Source organism: Lepidochelys kempii, chromosome 26, assembly GCF_965140285.1.
Source record: "Lepidochelys kempii isolate rLepKem1 chromosome 26, rLepKem1.hap1, whole genome shotgun sequence".
Classification (NCBI taxonomy): Eukaryota; Metazoa; Chordata; order Testudines; family Cheloniidae; genus Lepidochelys; species Lepidochelys kempii.
Window position 1 is genome coordinate 11,986,181 of NC_136405.1, and position 21,440 is coordinate 12,007,620.

The 21,440-nt window shown below is 44.7% G+C and overlaps 2 protein-coding genes across 2 annotated transcripts in view; both read right to left on the reverse strand.

Annotated features, from left to right (window-relative positions):
- Positions 1-14,739, reverse strand: part of ADD2 (adducin 2) — a 98,053-nt gene extending 83,314 nt beyond the window's left edge. The window contains exon 1 of the mRNA XM_073324932.2: positions 14,460-14,739. The gene's annotated coding sequence lies outside the window, so the exon portion shown is untranslated. The remainder of the gene's footprint in view (positions 1-14,459) is intronic.
- The window catches only part of FIGLA (folliculogenesis specific bHLH transcription factor), a 32,410-nt gene that overhangs the window by 2,915 nt on the left and 8,055 nt on the right, over positions 1-21,440 (reverse strand). The window lies entirely within an intron of this gene.

The window sequence follows — 21,440 nt, forward strand, 5'->3', positions numbered from 1 at the left end:
AAAAAAAGGAAGCCAAAAATAGGCAAAGCTTTCAGTTTTTCATAAAAACTTAGAAAATTTCAACTCCAGTGAAGATTTTCCACAAAATTCTTCATTTGGGTCAAAGAGCCATTTTTCATTCCAAAATTGATAAAATTCAGCCAGCTGTTGATAGGATTCACATGCTTTCTATTGCTGCCTCTCTCCCTTGTGGATAGGAGCCCAAGACGAACATCAAAAGGGCAGATTTCACCGGTCAGCCCAGCTCTGAGCAAGGAGTGGGGTGTATGCTGCACCAGTCCTTTAACAACTCTGGAAGGCATTGTGACTCAGACACAATCCCCTCCTTGTTTCCCCATGGCTCTGGTGAGGAATAGTTTTCTGCTAGCCTATGCCAGGAGAAAGTTACAATCTCCCGGCATCAGCTTAGTTGCATTGGCCAGTGCATTGGAGAGGGAGAGGTTCAGTTCATTCTCCTCCTCCTCCTCTAATCCTGCACGCCTGACCCAAAATCCAGGTACCCCAGGCAGAGGCAGAAAGGGGTGGTTCCCCTTATTCCCACGCCCAAGCATATAGTCCAATTTAACTGTCTAACCATGGTCCCCCCTTTCTCTATCCCCTCCTTTCTTATCTCCTCATTCCTTGTACATTTGATGTAGACTGGAAGCTCTTTGGAGCAGAGCCTTTCTATAAAAGTCAACCCTGCTGGAAACTGAAATGCAGCCCAGATTGTCTATTTATCGATGGCCACTAATAAAAAACCCCTAAGGAATCAATTGCTAACAAAAGCAAAATTGACTTTGTGTCTCTTTGTTGGTGTTGATGCAGAAATGGGGCTCAACAAGAATGTGTGAAAACAAGATTGCATGGGAATCCATGGGGTAGCCAAGCATAGTAAAAGTATCTAAATAATATATAGCAATTTGATAATGGGCTACTGAACATGGTCCTCCTTATGAAGCGATGCTTACAAGCACCAAAGCTCTGAGACATAATATTATTAATAAATAAAAACTAGCCAATGTGTCTGAAGAGGTTCAGCATGGTGGTTTGCAAAACACTGTGCTATATTATTAAAGATATAGATTTTTATCCCAGAAAGGATCATACTGAGTCTGACCACAGAATTTCACCCAAGATTCTCAGCATAGTTTCTGTGATGCAAGGCATAAGCCCTTCTAGCAAAGTAGAACACACTACATTTGCTTGCCAAATGGTACTGCTGTGGTTATGATGAGAAGTGTTTCTTTAATCGGCAAAATAAGCCAATAGATTTGACACTTCCTCACACTCCAGAGACACTGGGTTTATCAAGGCTAAGGAGGAATACTTCTGGGAAAACCCCTTGCTAAAACAACAGCCGCTTATGTGCAGAACTGAATATGACATTCATATAAAGAAACAACAAATAAGGCCACTTTGCCTTAGCCTAAGACAAAAGACAGAATCAGGATGAGCTGAGTGGGAACAATAGCTCTTCCACAGGAGAAATGTAGCTGAACTTCCCCAGAGCTAACAGCTCATTCACAGATGTTACCTGGCTTTTTGGAACCTAGCAAATCAGGACCCATCAAGGGCCTACAGTTACCTCCCTTCAGGCTTAATTTAGATTTTGACACAGATCCTGAGTTTCTTACTAATGTTTATTTTGGTGGTGCCTATGGACCATTTAAGAGCAGAGCTCCATGGTGCTAGGGGCTGTACAAACCCAAGAGCAGGTAGTTCCCTGCCCTGAAGAAGTTACATTTCTCACAGGCAAAGGGTGCGGGGAAAGGAATAGAACACACAGAGACAGAAAGATCTATGTGACAACAGCAAACATGATGTTTGTTCCAGGATTTGTTTATTTACTGCTGTCAGAGGTGCTGTTTAGTTCAGAGTATATTTGCTGAACAGAAAGACCAGGAAAGGGAGAGGGGCGACTAGGCAGAACAACACTCCCAGGGATTGTGTCTGATTGTTTTGTTGTCTTGGGGCATCGCTGTTTGGGTTACTCTGAACACATACAGTAAATACCCTAGCAGGGACAGTGCCTTGTCCAAGGTCCTGATCTCCTTCTGCTCAACCAGGAAGTCAGTCCTGCAGATCTGTCCTTAGCGAGTCCCCGCCCCAAAGCCATTCAGCATGGCCCAGCCTCTGCTCACTCTAGAGCTATGTTAGCAAGAGATATTTAAATATTTTACATCTGTGGCTGTAGGTATGGATACAGCAGAACGGCGTGCATTGGTAAAAGGGATCATCTTCATCTGCACTTGTCATAAATATAAAGGGAAGGGTAAACCCCTTTGAAATCCCTCCTGGCCAGGGGAAAGCTCCTCTCACCTGTAAAGGGTTAAGAAGCTAAAGGTAACCTCGCTGGCACCTGACCAAAATGACCAATGAGGAGACAAGATACTTTCAAAAGCTGGGAGGAGGGAGAGAAACAAAGGGTCTGTGTCTGTCTGTAGTCGTCTTGGCCGGGAACAGAACAGGAATGGAGTCTTAGAACTTTTAGTAAGTACTCTAGCTAGGTATGTGTTAGATTATGATTTCTTTAAATGGCTGAGAAAAGAATTGTGCTGAATAGAATAACTATTTCTGTCTGTGTATCTTTTTTGTAACTTAAGGTTTTGCCTAGAGGGGTTCTCTATGTTTTTGAATCTAATTACCCTGTAAGATATCTACCATCCTGATTTTACAGGGGGGATTTCTTTATTTCTATTTACTTCTATTTTTTATTAAAAGTCTTCTTGTAAAACACTGAATGCTTTTTCATTGTTCTCAGATCCAAGGGTTTGGGTCTGTGGTCACCTATGCAAATTGGTGAGGCTTTTTATCCAACATTTCCCAGGAAAGGGGGGGTGCAAGTGTTGGGAGGATTGTTCGTTGTTCTTAAGATCCAAGGGTCTGGGTCTGTAGTCACCTAGGCAAATTGGTGAGGCTTTTTACCAAACCTTGTCCAGGAAGTGGGGTGCAAGGTTTTGGGAAGTATTTTGGGGGGAAGGACGCGTCCAAACAGCTCTTCCCCAGTAACCAGTATTAGTTTGGTGGTGGTAGCGGCCAGTCCAAGGATAACGGGGGTAATATTTTGTACCTTGGGGAAGTTTTGACCTAAGCTGGTAAAGATAAGCTTAGGAGATTTTTCATGCAGGTCCCCACATCTGTACCCTAGAGTTCAGAGTGGGGGAGGAACCGTGACAGCACTAATTAGGGAAACAGTGTTACCAGGCTGCTAGCAACTGTGTTTAAAGGCCTGATTCAGAGGTGGCATAAACACCCATGTAAACAGCACCGCAGTAAATAGGCATCTGCTATTGTGAGCGGTGAATACAATGCGCGTGTCGAGACGGAGAAAGGGAACATGGCAGGAAAATCCACCAAGTAGAGGGTTTAAAGAGGTGTCAGATAAAACCAAGATAGCCTTTTACTCTCCCACTATCTTTTTTTCTGCTTCAGCCTCACACTTCTGTGAGTTCAGCATGTAAACTATGCCCACTTATTGACCTGCAGAGTGCAGCAGTATTCATATAGACCTATATTAAACACAGTGGGATGATTTTACCCATCACTGACATACAGCCACATGTGAGGTGGAACACAGAGGCTTTTCAGCAATACAGGACAACACCATGGAAAGACAGGAGATGGAGCAAACAGAAGGCTGCAAATAAGGTCCCCAGAGAGCAGAATAACCCCTACTGGAATTCGTCTAGGATGCCAGGCAAGCAGCTCAACTTCTGCTAAGATTGCAGTGGGCTCTTAAAGCCATGTACAGTCTTTCAGCTAATTTATGACAGAGGGGCTCCTCCGAACATCATTCGCTATCTGACCCCTGTGCTGAGGCTTTAATGCAGAACTTAGCTCAAGGCAAGAGTGTTGCCAAATAAGCCGTCACTTTCTGCAGCCTGCTGGGCTTACGTGGCGGACTCTGCTCCTCGTACAGAACACACCCAGCATGTGAGAGCTGACAGTATCGCAGCCCAGAGTGGAAGCACCTGCATGCTGTTCAGTGCCTGATTAATCTTTCAGAGATGCTCACTCACACGGCTTCGTTTTATAAGTGTATTAATAATGTACAACAGTGGAATTTGCAATTTGGCTCTGTACCAGGCAGATGCACCAAGCGCTGTGATTTAGACACCAGAGGGATAGGGCCTGATTCTCTTCACACTGGTGGAAATCAACTCACTTCAGCGGAATTACTCCTGCATCAGGGAGAAGATAATCTGGGGCAGACAGTCTCTACGGAAATAAGCCCCTTCTCACTGGCACCAGTTTTAGAAAATCCATTTTCAGAGACACCTGTGAGGAAAGGGGAGGATGTGGTCTTTGGAAATCATTGTCACAGGCTAGTTTGTGGCTACACGGTCTGCCCTAACGGAAGGGCAGCGTGTTTGTACGTCAGCCACGGAGCAACAAAGGGAGGGAAGAAAACCTCACAGTAAGTGAAATGGAATGTGTTTTGTCTCTCTAACCTCTTTAGAATCATAGAAGATGAGGGTTGGAAGAGACCTCAGGAGGTCATCTAGTCCAACCCCCTGCTCAAAGCAGGACCAACACCCACTAAATCATCCCAGCCAGGGCTTTGTCAAGCCAGGCCTTAAAATTCCTTCAGGTGCGACTGGCGATGGATGGAAATGCAATCTTTCCTAGTGGTAGTGCCCCGTTAGGGCTCATTCAGAAGACGGGCCCCGTGCCCACCCTGCGAACATTGTGCTGAATGTTATTCAGAGTTTTTCAGAAGCTAACTGAGGTTCTATCATGCTGTTAAAGGGAACGATGTAATATAGGGCTTTACTGGAGCTAGGCGCATCTGCAGTGGTCTTTAGAAACAGAGCAATAGAAAGCGTGTAAGTCTCCTCTCCACGTTCGATCGAACTACTGCTGCAGTGGAAGTTTTTTTGTTTTTTTTTCAATGCGTCCTCCAAAACTTATTCTTACAACTTGTAAACAAGGGGTCACAAGTTGCAAAGCAAGGCAGATAATCAGAAAGACAGGTGACCTGAAAGAACACTGATAAAGGGCCATTGTAGTCACTCCAACAATGGTTGGGAGGATTGTTCTGCAAAATACCGAAAGCGAAGAACATGCTAATAAAAGCAGTGGAACGTTATTATTTAAGTAGTAACATCCATTCAGATCCCGGTGCTTATGTGTCCACATCATAAAGCTCAACACTGCATTGGCAGCATTGTTTCATAGCCTCAGCAGAAGCACCAACGCCTGAATGTGTCCCCCCTGGCCCTCGAGATGATGCCTCTTGGTAGAGCTGAGGCACAGTGACCGTGGAAGTGTGAAGGAAACTTACACAGTACCTGAAACACATCCATCTCCAGAGCCGTCTATCTGGCACTCGTCAGGAGCACTGAATTCACACAGGGATTTCCCAGACCAGCAGGCATTCCGTCTCCTTTCCCCACCTCCCAGGTTCATTCAAACGCATCATTGATTAAAGACGCACTTCTAATGCCATTTCCCAGAGTGCTTTCTGGCTGCAGGCAGAAGCATCAATTATTCATCCAGCCCAAGCATCTGCTCCGCGGCATTGAAGTCTCAGGGGGGTTCACTTTAAGTCATGGTGGGGCCCAGGTTGTATGTTTCATGCATGTTGACATATCCAAGATCCAAAGGGCTCTGTGTCATGAATCGGCGGTGGTGTAGCACACAGCTCCCATAAGGGGCCCAAGAATTTGAAACAGCACCTGCATAGCCGGTTTCAAGCAAGCCCATTAGAGCTGGCAAGGACACCCCATTTGCCCTGAAAGGGTACGTCTACACTTGACTTTTCAGTCATGTTAACATATGTAATTAACCTACGGAAATGAACTGATTCTAGTGTGCACACTACACAAATATTAGTCCTTATTTGTGTTTAACCGTAGCTACATACTCAGGAACAAACATTTGTAAGGTGGTGATGCTAGAATATACAGTCATGTTAGTTACCATGTGTTAACACCGCTGAAAAAGTCAAATATAGATTTGTCCAAGAAGTGGCTAGGTCCTTTCGGATCCCGCACTGGAATAGGAGATAATGCAATGAAATTCTTTGCGTACCGAAAATTTTGACTTCTTTAAGTGCACAAGGAATGGTAGATCAGAACCCATCTGTTTTTCTGGAGCCACGGATCATTATAACCTAGCGATAAAGTGGAATAAGTGGAAACCATACTGTTAAGTTGCTGGTTTCAAAAGGGTTAGATGGATGTAAACCAAAAGGCAGAAAGTGTCCTAATATCTGCACCATAGCGTGTTCTTCCCAGTCAACCCACTTTTTCATCTTGCCGGGTGAAATGTCTTTCTAGGAAGCTTTCCAAGATTGATCTGTCTCCTGCTCATTTGCAGAGAAAAATGAGACTGACCAGCAAAGGCTTTACAGCCTTCAAGGCATTTTCCCATCATTTAAAACAAAAAAAAATTCAACCCAATGTTTAATATGGCCACATGGGATGCTTAAAACCTAGATCATTTCCTTCATGAATCTCTCTTCCTCCATTGCCCACAGGGGTTTGTTAGCTGCCCACCTCCCCACAAAAAGAAAAGAATGATGAGGAAAGTTTTCAAGAAGGAAATAAGTTGCTGTTTCAAATACTCATGGGCTTGAGCTGCTAAGTTGGAGTCGAGTTGTTTGGAGAAGCTGAAGGACATGGAGAGCAGGGGGGTCAGACCATTACAGAAATAGGAGTTGTCATAGTTGGATACAAACAGTAAACACATTATTATTTATATGGTATGTAAGTGTACATGGCAATTTGCAAACAAAGGACAAGTAATAAATTTTTCAAAAGCACTTAAGTCCCATTTCCAAAGTGACTTAGCACTCAAGAGCCTTAGTTTTAATGAAAGTCAATGGGATTCAGGCTAAGTGCTTTAGCCTCTCTTGAAGAGAGGACTTACCCAATGCCATTGCGCGAAAGAGCTTCCAGCACAGGTCCACTCATAGAACCATAGAATATCAGGGTTGGAAGGGACCTCAGGAGGTCATCTAGTCCAACCCCCTGCTCAAAGCAGGACCAATCCCCAATTAAATTTCACTCATTTCAAACTTGGACTCATAAGAGCAACCCCCACCTGTTTAGAACAGAACTGCTATCAAGAACTAATCACACGAGTAACGGTTTCTAGGATGGGGCCTCACGTTTGATATTCGACAATGATGTAATTGGGGTCGGGGGTTAAGGTTTGCCCCAAAAAAGGGCAGTCACAGACCATCTTGGTAAATTTCAGGAAGCAGTACTTTCGTACCTTGCCTATCCAGAATCACATCCTCTTAAAATGTATCCATTAGATTTAAATGTAGGATCCACATGAGAATGGACAATTCCTGCTTTACTCAACATATGCTCTGTTCAGAGAGCAGCTAAAGGATTTCAGCTGAATATAAAATAACCATGGAAACGAAGACTATCTTCCTCATTTAGCCAGCTAGGGTATCAGAACATGGAGCCTATAGTTGTAGGAGGATGCGTTGCAGTCAGAAAGACAGAATTTGAGTTATGAGGAGTTATGAGGAGAGGCTGAGGGAGCTGGGATTGTTTAGCCTGCAGAAGAGAAGAATGAGGGGGGATTTGATAGCTGCTTTCAACTACCTGAAAGGGGGTTCCAAAGAGGATGGCTCTAAACTGTTCTCAATGGTAGCAGATGACAGAACGAGGAGTAATGGTCTCAAGTTGCAGTGGGGAAGGTTTAGATTGGATATTAGGAAAAACTTTTTCACTAAGAGGGTGGTGAAACACTGGAATGCGTTACCTAGGGAGGTGGTAGAATCTCCTTCCTTAGAGGTTTTTAAGGTCAGGCTTGACAAAGCCCTGGCTGGGATGATTTAACTGGGAATTGGTCCTGCTTTGAGCAGGGGGTTGGACTAGATGGCCTTCTGGGGTCCCTTCCAACCCTGATATTCTATGATTCTATGAATTTCCAAGTAAAGCAGTAATTTATTCAGGGTACAAGAATGGAGGGGTTAGATAGGAATGGTTAGTAAAGAGTGTTTACGCAGTCTGGTATGCACATTGCAGAATTAAGAGGTAAATGATTGTGCCCGTAAGGGAATGCGACATGAAGACTAGAAAACATTTTTATGGATTTCAACAAGCTATTGATGACTAAAAATTCTGAAGCCTGATCGTCTTTTTTGTTTATGTCTGAGTGTTCAAGAACCCTAAATTACATGCACACTGTCTAGCTACACAATTGTATGCCTACATTAGCTAAAAGCCCATGAAAATACACAGAAGGCACCATCTGTAGGCAATTTAGGTATGCTGTTATGCATCTAGATTGCGTGCACAATGCTGTGACTGCACACAAATCTGGTGAGTGGGAAAATGCATCTAGCCACTTGCACGCACAAGTCAATAAACGCACATGCAACCGTCCTCTTGAGAATACAGCAGCAAGTGAAGATGATTGACAGAGGGCCACGGGAATTTTAAAGGAGGCATTTGAAGGAGTGGGAGGTGTTTCACGGAGGGGCACAGAGGATGGCATGCAGAACAGAGTGGGAGAATGAGGCTCAGGGATCTGCGTGGGATGAGGGAACAAGGTGGGGAGGCAGAGGAAGTGGCAGCTGAGATTAATTACATAGAGACAAATTGGAACAAGGGGGGAGGCAAATGAGTTACGTGACAGCACTGAGGCTAAAAAGGAAAGACTCCACAAGCTGTAAGTGGAGGTCTGGACAGATGAAACACTGAATAAACCATGCAAGAACACACCCCAAAAGGGAAAAGTGCTTGTTCCAGTACCTAAAAATACATGAAAAGAAAAGGAGTATTTGTGGCACCTTAGAGACTAACCAATTTATTGGAGCATAAGCTTTCATTAGCTCCAGCTCACTTCATTGGATGCATTCTTTTTCTCTTTGCGAATACAGACTAACACAGCTACTACTCTGAAATCCAAAAATACATGTTCCTTTAAATGCTAGAGCAGGCAGTAGGAGGGAAAAGTTAACGCTCTTAAAGACAGGAGCATCTCCAAAGATGAGAGATTGTAATTACTTTGCATCTGCTTTCAACTACCTGAAAGAGGGTTCCAAAGGGGATGGATCTAGACAGTTCTCAGTGGTAGCAGATGACAGAACAAGGAGCAATGGTCTCAAGTTGAAGTGGGGGAGGTTTAGGTTGGATATTAGGAAAAACTTTTTCACCAGGAGGGTGGGGAAGCACTGGAATGGGTTACCTAGGGAGGTGGTGGAATCTCCTTTCTTTGAGGTTTTTAAAGTCAGGCTTGACAAAGCCCTGGCTGGGATGATTTAGTTAGGGATTGGTCCTGCTTTGAGCAGGGGGTTGGACTAGATGACCTCCTGAGGTCCCTTCCAACCCTGATATTCTAGGATTCTATAACTGGAGCAGGGGACGCGAAAGGGAACGAGTCACCATGGGAGGCTGGTGTCCTGATTCCAGAGCTCAGGCAGCAGGTGCACGACAGGCTTTGAGCTGCATTTGTAAACCCAGTAAAATGAAGCAGAGCTATGCAGGGTTTTGGAAATCAGGAGAGTAATTCTGCAGTAGACAGGGAGCCTGTGGAGGTCTTTGAGGATGAGACCCATAGCCTTATGAAGATCCACAAAAGCAACTAGACTATTTCCTAGATTGCTTTTAATGACCAGTCTTACCACTCATCACCAGAGCATGTCAAGAGTGGGGAACACAATATAGGCAGAGGAGCTAATACATGTCTTGTGTATGGTGCCAGTTACCCCAGTCCATTTTATTTATGGCTCAGTTAGTAGTCAGAATTAATCAGGTCTTTCCAAAGTCACCACATATATATTAAGGATCTCACTACAGCCAAATCTGCCCATCTAAAGAAAAAAACTGATTGGGTGACCAGTGTCCTAAAATATACAAAACACTCTACATTCAGATTACTGCACCCAAACAAATCCTCCTGTTCTTTTTGAAGACCAATCATAATGGCTACAAATTCCACTGATATGCTGGGGGAAGAACTGATATGTAAGCTGCAGTGCAAGATTCAGACACTTATTCTTGGCCAGCCAGATTTTCCAGAAGTGCACAGTACCCACAATTAGGGTCAAATTTTAAAAAGAACCCAGCATTCATTTAAGCACCTAAATGAAAGTGGCCAAATTTTCCATAAGAGCCCAGCACCCACTGAGAAAAATGGAGAATCCACTCTCCTGCCATGGAGAACGATTAGTGTAGTAATCAGAAGCCCCTGTCAAGATCAGGGCCCTTTTGGTTTGGGAGCCCCTGCTCCGTTCTCTACTAAATATAAACACTATCCAAGCAGGACTGCTTGGTCCTTTTGAAATATCCCCGTGAACTGCATCAGAGTATATATCTCAAAAGTATAAATCTCATACATATTTTAGTGCTCATTGTTAAATTCCAAGAACAAGGTAAAGGAAACCCTGATTTAAGATAAATGTGACTAAAACAAAATGAGCGGCTGTGAGGTCACATCGGTAGAAGGAATTCTGAACAACAGTCGAAGAGGAAGCATCGTGATGCACAAGGTTTAAGAGAAGGAATGATGCCCCCTCTGCTCACTCAGGGCTACTCACCAACTTGACATTCCTTCAATCCTGCTGCTCAAGTGTCCCTCGTTTTGAGGGACATCACTTTAGTCCCAAAGTTCCACATAGACCTGGTATCGCCTCACTGTTACTGCTGAAAATTTACCTCAGAAATAAGGAATCAGGAAAGGAAGGCTAAGTCGTTATACCAAAGGAAGGAATGCCATGCAACCTTTTGATTGTCCTGCATCGATAGTCAGGGCAACGCTCATTCTGAGACTCTCACACATAGCGTGCTACATTTGGGCTTTGGCAGGTGGGGAGATGTGGGCTCCATCTTGACACAAAAATCCAAGATGGCAGCTCTTCAATAGAGCAGGTCTCCGCAAAGCCTGTTCACATCTTTTTTGCCTGGGAAACATACCCTAGCTGCAACACCACAATACATTAGAGGTTGGAAAATTAATCCCAAGCTTAGACACTTCAGAGACTGGGGCAAGTTACAAACTCATACTGGTCTGGGCCTATGATTGGTGGCACTTCAAGCAAGAACTCTAGGGTAAAGCCAGGTTCACCTTCTCTACTCCTGTTGGTAGATGAGGGACTCCAGCTATGAAGCACTGTGGCTAAGCAGTAGTCTCAAAGAACTGAATTCCCCTTAAGTCTGGCCCTGACCTTAAAGCCATACATCTGCAATAAAACCTAGAAGAACAAGAGTACCCCGAGAGACTCGTTCATGTTTAAGTTTCAAGAGCTCAGACATTCTGAGAGTACTGATGAGAAGCCAACTTAGTCACTGGCTATTTGGTGTCACTGTCTATCACCCACCGTCCACGTCTGTGTGCAAATGCAGTGTCCAAGAAGTCACATAAAAGGGGTAAATGGAACTAGCCAGGCCAAGGTAAATTGCACCTTCAGTTTATTCAGAGGATACACAAGCACCTGAAATGTGTTACTTTATGCTTAATTGCATTTTAGAGCTCCTGTGGTATGTGCTGTCCAGACACAATGGGGTCTCAGTTGGGGGCGGGATCTCTAGGAACTAGTGTAATAGAAATAAAGAATAGTGACCATGCTTATGGTTTCTGAGCTTACTGTGTATTAGCTTCTCACCCCATATTTATCAGCAGGGGAAGTGGTGTGTGGAACAGGCCTTTATAAACGCATTCAGCAACAATCCATTTGGAGTCAGAGTCAGAGAAACAAGGGAGCCTAGTAACAAACCCAGAATCAGTGACCTCTTGTTTTGCATATTGATCACCTAGATGTAAACCACATCTCTCGATTGTCGGCTACAGTGAATATCCAGGATGTAGCAGCAGATCAGTGGTTCTCTCCACACACACACACACACTTTCCTCCCCGTGATTTGCTGTCCTAAAGGTCATACACCTATGTTCACCTCTGGCCCGCCGAATAACCTGATGAGTTATGTTTTTGTAGCTCTGGAGATGCAACTACTCCCCTGACTTCAACTGTATGCGATTAGAATTCAGGAGAAAACCCCAAATGCCCCGACACTTTGATTAGTCATGCTCTCTTGTTCTGCAGTAAAAACCCTACTGGCCAAGTTACTTCCTAAGAGATGGTTCACGTACTAATGCGGGTCTGATGATGGAGATCCAGACCAAACTCCAGCCCACAGGTTCACATCTGACAGGTTATCACAAATGACCTCTTCCCACATGTCATGCATTAGGGAGAAACACCTGTGTCTGGCTGAATTTAGCCTCTGGAGCATTTTGATGCCACAAGCTCATTTGACACTAATTTACAAAATTTTTCATCCCCTTGCCCCACCCCGCCTGTTGTTAAATCAGAAGGCGTAAAAGAGAGTTTACATTGCTTCGGAACAGGCCTTTTGACAGGCGTGAACGAGTTTTTTCTAAACTGAGAAGTGAATAGGTAACATCAACAAGCCTGATCAAAGAACTGACACAGAAAAAGTTAGTTTTGTCATAAGTTATGAATTTTGGGGCACTGGAATAGAAGAGGGTTAAATTTAGTTGCCACTCACTTTTTAATCTGGGATAAAGGGTTTTGATACAGAAAGACGAAGGGCAAAATGTCCAGAAGTATTTGAGATCTTGGCACCTCAATCCCATTACTTTCAAGGGGATTGAACTTCCATTGTCTAAGTCCTTCAGGTTCTGCTGAAAATAAATGTTCCCCAAAGCCTGCACATGCATGTTTAGACTATTATCATGGTCATGTCCCCTGCATTGACAGAAGACATTCCTTTCCCATGCGGTCTTGTCGACACACCCAGTCTCTGTGGCACTGACTATGCTAGGAAAATTAGGACCTGTAATTTGTGCCGCTCAGTGGAACAGGACATGTAGACAAGGCTGATGAGAGTGGGGAAAAGGGGGTGGGGGGAGACAATTGTACTTGGCTCAGGGCCCCCCACCAAATATCTATAGCAAGTGAAATGTAGCAAACATGATGTACCAGGGATGAAAATTTCTCTCCGCAGGCCTGCACATTGATAAAATGCCAGAATCTTACCTGTGTCCCCTAATCTTCCTCAGAATAGAAGATACGGTAGTAAAAGCCCCTGAATCTACACACCAGCCTGCACCTTTGACACACCCAGAAAAGCTGTATCGGGGTGAGTTGCAGGTGCTAACTGCGCAGACACAGGCTTTGTAACCCAGATCTGTCAGACATACAGTATTTCAGTGCCTAGAAACTTTAGTTTCCATCCTCAAGGTCCCCATATTCAGCACCTGGGAGCACCAGAGATTCCAATTCTACTTTGTGGTATGGTGTTCCACGAATTAACCAAAAAATCAAGCTGCATGGGAGAGGCAGCAGGAGAAGAAGAGATATCCCCAGTTTACAGATATTCAGAGAACCCCCAAATATCCCTCCAAGTGACTTCATATCGCTGAGTATTTACAAAAACCTATAATTAAGGATTGATATAAATGGGCAGACATAGCTTTATTTAAATTCTGACCATAGTCGTAATGTCTCAGAGTGCTGGCCATGCTTGGAAAGGGTTGTTGTCCACAGACTTGGACGCTATGAAGTGCCAGATTCAGGCACATTATACATCTTGGGTTCAGCTCAGTGGGGAACAGCTGATCTGACGGTACTTTAGAGAACTGTGAAGAAGCGGGGGTGGGGAAGAGAAGCGAGCAGATGTGCAGCGACCCTGTGTCACAGAGATAAATGTATCAAGCTTCAGATGGGGAGGACAAAAGAAAGTGATTTGTATTCAGTGGGGAAGGCCAAACCCAGATATTCCAAAAAAATTATACAGGAGGGACACTAAAATCAGTGATTTTAAAGTTGCTCTCTTAACTGCCCTGGAAAAGGTTAGAGAACCAGCACATGCAAAATAAATAGTACAGTGAGTCATTCGTATTAGTCTCAGCATCAAAAGGTTTAACATTTCAGCCACTCCACAAGACCCAGACCAGCCCCTCTGCAGCCAAGTGTCCCTGCAGGAATTGCTGCCTAGGAAACAAGAGGGATTCCCTGAGATCAAACGATGCGATGCGGAAGCCATACAGCAGTCTCACCAGACAAAAAACATTTTTTGTCCCTAAATAAAAGCATTTGGGATGGGGGGGGACTCAGCTGTCTGAGGTGTATGATCTCTCCTGTATCCCCATTAAAATGTGCAACAAGATCTTCTATTGCAGATATTTGGAATACAGTCAGATGGGGGGTAGGAGGGGGGATTATCTCTTGCAAATTATGCTTTTGGAGCATTCCATTTCAAGAAAGGCACTGACTCCCATCTTACTTGCCCTGGAGAATGCACTTATTAGTCCTTGAGAGACTCCACCTAAGGCAGCAGACAATGCACCATGTTAGACTTGCAGGAATTAAATTCAAACACATCAACATCACTATGCCCAAAGTCTCCCAGCCACACTGGCATTCAGAGACCTGCGTGGGTTTAGCAAGGAGCAGGGAACCTTGGCTTGAATTTACAAATATATAGTAGATACACAAACAGAACAGCCAAAAGAGTGAGGGGTTGCATTAGTCCAAAATTGCTTACCTCTTTAAGCATCTTCTAGTATCTGTTTCCCAGCCCTGATATCTGCAGTGATTAATCTCTTCTCCTGTGCCTTCCCAATCGAAACAGCTAAGCAGATGAGCTTGTTCCATCCATCCTGCAGGCTCTCTGATTTGACAGGTCAGCTGCAACAGCTTCCTCACCACGCCTGCCCGCTAGTCCACTTTCCAGCCAATATCACCCGGACATAGAGTTGGAAGAGAATTAGGGCTCCCGCACAGACCCGGGGGCGGGGGAGAATGCAGAAGGGAGGCTTCACTTCCTCCCACCCTCCTTACGTTGGCATCAAAATTAAATCCAGGGCTCACATGATGTTGGAGGGGAAGGCGTCTATTTGACAATACCTTTGATGACAAAAGGCCAACTCCCTATGCATTCCGGGCACCCTCTAGTGGCACATGTCCCCAACAGCAGGGCACGGGCTAGGGACTGCCATCCTTTACTGACTCTCTCTTGCTGCAGTGTGGAAAACATGATGCAATGAGGCATTTTTATGACCATGTTTTTTATATAGATGCAGCCATCCAACTAATTCCTCCACCATAGATTAATGAAAGCTATTGGGAGCCAGGAGTTTTGTCGACTGGGTTTTTTATTTTGGCGTTGAATAAAAACAATCCTGTCACTGAGTTAGATTGTGGAATAGTCTCCCAAGGGACATGATGTAAGAGCATTAGGAATATCAGTTTATGGAACAATTCTGCACTAGCAGAGGGAAGGTGCTGAGTGGGTGAGAATTATTCCATTAATAACATACCACAAGGTTTCAAATTAGCATGGTCCTCTCTTATTTACACACACACACACACCCTAATTTTTTTTTTAACTCAGCTATTGTTTTTCAACATCAAAGCCTCAAATCCTGTCCAAGATCAAGAAGAGAACGTGTACTCAGAAGACCTCGGAGCCTGTAGCTTCTCTGGAGAAGAGCCGTTGGGAAACAAATATGGCAATAAGATCTTTCCCGTGAAGCGACACTCGCAAGTTGACTGCAGTGTCACTGAGATGATGTTACTCTGGAAAGCACACAAGAAGTGGCTAACGCAAGTTGCACGCTGGCTGGGAGTGGCAACGTGGTGGCCGTTAAGGTAGCGGAGAACGTTGTGACCTCTGCTACAAGGCCATGTATGGCTGATGAGCAAACCAGCTCCATGCTGGATGGTCTGTTGCAGAAGATGCATAGCCATGTGCACCTGAGTGCAGGAGTTATGGCTTGGAAGGACATACGTATATCACCATTAGGCTCCAGCAACTCAGGGTAAGATACTATGGGGACATGCAGCAGTATAAAAGCTTAAGACAGACAGGGAGTTAAGCCATAATGCCCACGCAAGCAACCCTGTGTGATGAGCAAGTTCAGATCCAGCAGCTAAAGCTAGGATTTGGCCTTTGTGCCTAGTACAGTGAAAATGGCTGTTAATTTTGGTGGAGACGAAACCAACTGGTGCTGCATTTTACCTCTGGTGTTCTATGTACCTCCCAGGGAAGAGATGGTCAGGGTTTTATACTGGTCAGTTCTATTTCCAAAGAGGAACGGGGCTACCATGGGATGGGCCAGCCACGCTCTCTCTAGAGTTAATGGACATTTTGTCTGTATTAAGTGGGGGTGGGGGAGAAATCAGGCCAGCAGAGCACATTTGTGTACTGTAGTAGATGGTGCTTCTCCATTCTATTTAAGGTACTCATATGTCACCAGTCACACCGTAGTATCTGAGCTCTGCCCCATCTTCAATGTATTTTCCCTCAACACTGCTGTGAGGTAGGGCAGTGCTGTTATCCCCATTTTACAGACAGGGGACAAAGGCACAGAAAGGTTAGTGACTTGCCCAAGGTCACACACAAAGTCTGTGGCGAAGGTAATTGACCCCCCCCCCATGTCTCTCAAGTCATAGGCCAGTGCCCAAACCAGAGATTCCAAGGCCAGAAGGGACCATTGTGATCTTCTAGTCTGACCTCCTGCATGACTCAGGCCAGCCCACAGAGCCAGCCCAAAATAATTCCTGTTAGAAACGTACACCCTGTTTCCACTTTGAATTTGTCCAGCTTCAACTTCCAGCCACTGGATCATTTTATATCTGTCTGCTAGATTGAAGAGCCCATTTTCAAACATTTGCTCCCTCGACGGCTACTTCTAAACTGTGATCAAGTCGCCTCTTAACTTTCTCTTTGTTAAGCTCAGTAAATGAAGCTCTGTGCATCTCTCACTATGAAGCATGTTTGCTAGTCCTTTAATCATTCTTGTGGCTCTGCTATGGACCCTCTTCCATTTAACAACATCCTTCTTGAACCGTGGGCATGGGAGCTGGACACAGTGTTCCAGCCGCGGTTACACCAGAGTCAAATAACCTCTGGAACCCAACTTGAGATTCCTGTTTATGCATCCAAAAATTGCATTAGCCCTTGTCCCACAGAATTACACTGGGAGCTCATGTTCTGCTGATTATCTACCATGATCCCTAAATCTTTGTCAGAGAGACTGCTTGGATTGCCTGGTAAGCTGGCTGCAAACAATGTGTTTTTAATATGGCTAAATGTATATGTCTCGGAACAAAGACTATAGGCCCTACTCCATGGAGGACTCTGTCCTGGGAAGCTGTGACCTGTTCTCTTCATTATTTACCACTCCCCCAGTCTGTGTGTTATCTGCAAACTTGATTAGTGATTATATTTTCTTCCAGGTCATTAATAAAGGTGTTAAATAGCATGGGGTCAAGAACCAATCCCTGTGGGATCCCACTAGAAATACACCTGCTCAGATATGGTTCACCATTAACAATTACAGTGAGACCTCTCCACCACTGTTTAATGCACACTATGTTGATTTTATATCATTCTAGATTTTTTTTAAAATCAAAAAATAGAATAATAGAAGATTAGGGTTGGAAGACACCTCAGGAGGTCATCTAGTCCAACCCCCTACTCAAAGTGGGACCAACACCAACTAAATTATCCCAGCCAGGGTTTTGTCAAGCCAGGCCTTAAAAACCTCTAAGGATGGAGATTCCACCACCTCCCTAGAATACAGAGGGACCTAGACAAATTAGAGGATTGGGCCAAAAGAAATCTGATGAGGCTCAACAAGGACAAGTGCAGAGTCCTGCACTTAGGACGGAAGAATCCCATGCGCTGCTACAGACTAGGGACCGAATGGCTAGGCAGCAGTTCTGCAGAAAAGGACCTAGGGGTTATGGTGGACCAGAAGCTGGATATATGAGTGAACAGTGTGCACCTGTTGCCAAGAAGGCCAAGGGCATTTTGGGCTGTATAAAGTAGGGGCATTGCCAGCAGATCGAGGAACGTGATCGTTCCCCTCTATTCGACATGGGTAAGGCCTCATCTGGAGTACTGTGTCCAGTTTTGGGCCCCACACTACACGAAGGATGTCGAAAAATTAGAAAGCGTCCAGAGGAGGGAAACAAAAATTATTAGGGGACTGGAACACACGACTTAGGAGGAGAGGCTAAGGGAACTGGGATTGTTTAGTTTGCGGAAGAGAAGAATGAGGGGGGGATTTGCTAGCTGCTTTCAACTACCTGAAAGGGGGTTCCAAAGAGGAAGGATCTAGACTGTTCTCAGTGGTGACATATGACAGAATGAGGAGCAATGGTCTCAAGTTGAAGTGTGGGTGGTTTAGGTCGGATATTAGGAAAAAAATTTTCACTAGGAGGATTGTGAAGCACTGGAATGGGTTACCTAGGGAGGTGGTAGAATCTCCTTCCTTCAAGGTTTTTAAGGTCAGGCTTCACAAAGCCCTGGCTGGGATGATTTAGTTGAGGATTGGTCCTGCTTTGAGCAGGGGGTTGGATTAGATGACCTCCTGAGGTCCCTTCCAACCCCGATATTCTATGATTCTAGGAACCCATTCCAGTGCTTCACCACCCTCCTAGTGAAATAGTGTTTCCTAATATACCTCCCCCACTGCAACTTGAGACCATTGCTCCTTGTTCTGTCATCTGCCACCCCTGGGAACAGTCTAGATCCATCCTCTTTGCAACCCCCCTTCAGGTACTTGAAGGCTGCTATCAAATCCCCCCCTCACTCTTCTCTTCTGCAGACTAAACAAGCCCAGTACCCTCAGCCTCTCCTCGTAAGTCATGTGCCCCGGTCCCCTGATCATTTTTGTTGCTCTCTGCTGGACTCTCTCCCATTTGTCCACATCCCTTCTGTAGTGGGGGGACCAAAACTGGACGCAGTACTCCAGGTGTGACCTCACCAGTGCCGAATAGAGGGGAACGATCACTTCCCTCGATCTGCTGGCAATGCTCCTCCTACAACATTTTGCAGCACCAAGTACTACATCAACGGTATTACCTTTATCAACTGAACTTGTAATCTCATCAGAAAAGGATTTTCCATAAACCCATTTTAATTGGCATTAATTATATTCCCCTCTTTTAATTCTTTATTAATTGAGTCCTGTAGCAGCTGCTCCATCTTGCCAGGATCATCCTTCCTCTCTCCACTCTAGTCAACCCTGACTGTTTCTTCACACTCTTCCTAAACGGTTGCATAGCGTTCCTGTGCGCGATTAAACAGCGGTCAAGCTCTAGCCCAGAAGCTGCGGGTGTGAGTAAACACTCCATCAGCTTGCTGGGAGCTGCTCAAGAAGGCTTAAGTCAATCTAGGCAAAGTTCACGATCTCAAAGCAATGCAAGTTCTCTTTGGTAGATCATTACAAACAGCTCCTGTGGATAAAATGCTTGGCGATGAAAGGTAATGAGAGATACTTGGCCCTTTGCTAGTGCTCCCCATGATGGCGTGGGGAGCAGGTATTCTCAGCTTTGCAGAAGTTATGTTTACTTGCCCTAGCCTAATTCTGTCACTGGATCACTGTGGACTACGTCTACACTACAAGCTAGCGGTGTGAGTCTCCTGCTTGTGTGCATGACTAACACCAGTATAAACAGCAGCATAGCCATGGGTACCGGCAGCAGATGCGTAGCACTGAGGCAGGTTTGTACTCAGCGTGGCTACGCTACGCTACACTCTTTATCTTTGCACTAGCTGAATGCGAGCAGGGGAATCATGCCCCTAGTTCAGTATAGACACAGCCTCGGATTTTAGGAGCCCGAGGCGGCTGAGCCCCTGCTCGAACCACTCAATTGTAGTGGGGGTGGGAGGGGGGGTTCAAAAGCACTCTGCTTTGGCCTCACTCCGCTCACTTGGACGTCAAAGGTAGAGTTCCCATTGACTTCCGTGCAAGCAGAGCTAGGCCAATGCTGAGCGTGTTTCTCTTTGGGGGCAGGGACTGTGAGATTAGGTACAGCCCCTAGCACTGTGGCGCCTCTGTCCTATTAGGCCTCAGGATGGCCCTACAGTACAAGTAATATTCAGACTGCTCACTCACTTTACATACTACTAATCCTTAATATTTATAAAAAGAAACTTTGAAGATGTAAGGCGCTAATTAAGCCTTAACACCCCATACGGGAGGAATTAGCCGCATTTTATAGATATGGCAATGGAAATACAATTAATTAACTCATTTGTCCAAAGCTGCAGAAAGGTAACATCAGACAGGGTTGGAACAAAGTTGCACGTGGTCACTCTTGTCCTCTGCTTTATGTACCAGAACACGCCAGCAGTCAAATAGATAGCTTTTCTTGCAGTCTCCCTTACAAGAGAGTTCTTCCTTTTGTTACCTCTTCAGACAGGCGGTATGTACCACAGAATCATAGAAGATTAGGGTTGGAAGAGACCTCACAAGGTCATCTAGTCCAATCCCCTGCTCAAAGGACGATCACACACATATCCCTACCCCACGCCCCGGCTCTACGAAGAATCATTTCCCCAGCTTGGGATGCTTGGGGGAGGATTTTTAGGAGTGCCGAGCAACCGATTTTAGCTGAAATCAATAAGCCCTGAAGGTGCTCAGCACCTCATCTCTTCTGAAAAGACAGTCCAGGGTGTTTTAAAGAGACAGGATCCCCAAAACTACAGCACACAACAATCAGGGGCCAGTTTTGAAAATCTGGGCTTGAATGCTGGTTTGTAATTGCATCTCAGTTTAAAGATGAAAAGTTCATTGCGGAATTCGGAGGACAGAAGCTAACTTTATATAAAAGGAGGAAGTTTTTATAACACAAGTCCATTTGTTTACTATATTAATGTTTGTCTACACACAGATTTGCACCAAAATAACTAGAGCTGTTTTCATTCACCCCTTTTGTTATTTCTAGGGTTGGCTGGAAAAAATATTCATTTCATAATTTGTTTTTGTTCCCCATTTCAATAAATCTGCATTTTCCAACAAAAACCTTTGTAAAAAAAAATTATAATAATTTCCAACCAGCTCTACTTATTTCTGTGCACATCTGTGCATCTGATAGCCATTAAGAAAAGCGTTTCTTTTGCGAAATAAAACTAAGATCAGGCTTCAAGAGTGAAAAAAACCACAAGCTAGAGAGAACACTCAGCTTCTGGTAGTTTATTGAATTTTTTAAATAAAGTTTTCGTAAAGCAAAAAAAAACCCATCCCGGGAAACTCAAGTTTTCATTAAATCTCACTTGAAAAGAAGATCATCCACGAATCCATAGTGTTTGACACCTGAAAGACAGTGTGGTTAAGAGACCATAACTTGGAGCAGTTTTAGGAAGTGAAGTTACCGGGCAATGAAAAAAATATCTAGTGGCAGGGCTTGTCAAGAGTCAGAGTTTAAGGCCAGAAGGAACTACCCGATGATCCAATCTGACCTCCTGTGTATTACAGGCCACTAGCATCACCCAGCACCCACACACGAAAGCCAACGACCAAAAGATTACAGCTCACAGGAGATTAGACTGTTCAATGACACAGGCATAGAATAGGAGGGACCGAGGCACATCAATGCCTGGTGCCCCTGAAATTATTAAGCGAGATATACCTAGAATGTGGATACCCTCAGAGGCTTACATAGATTTATTTATGATGGGGCTCATCCCCTCCACTTTCATGCCACCCCTTGATTTTTACCCTCACAAATT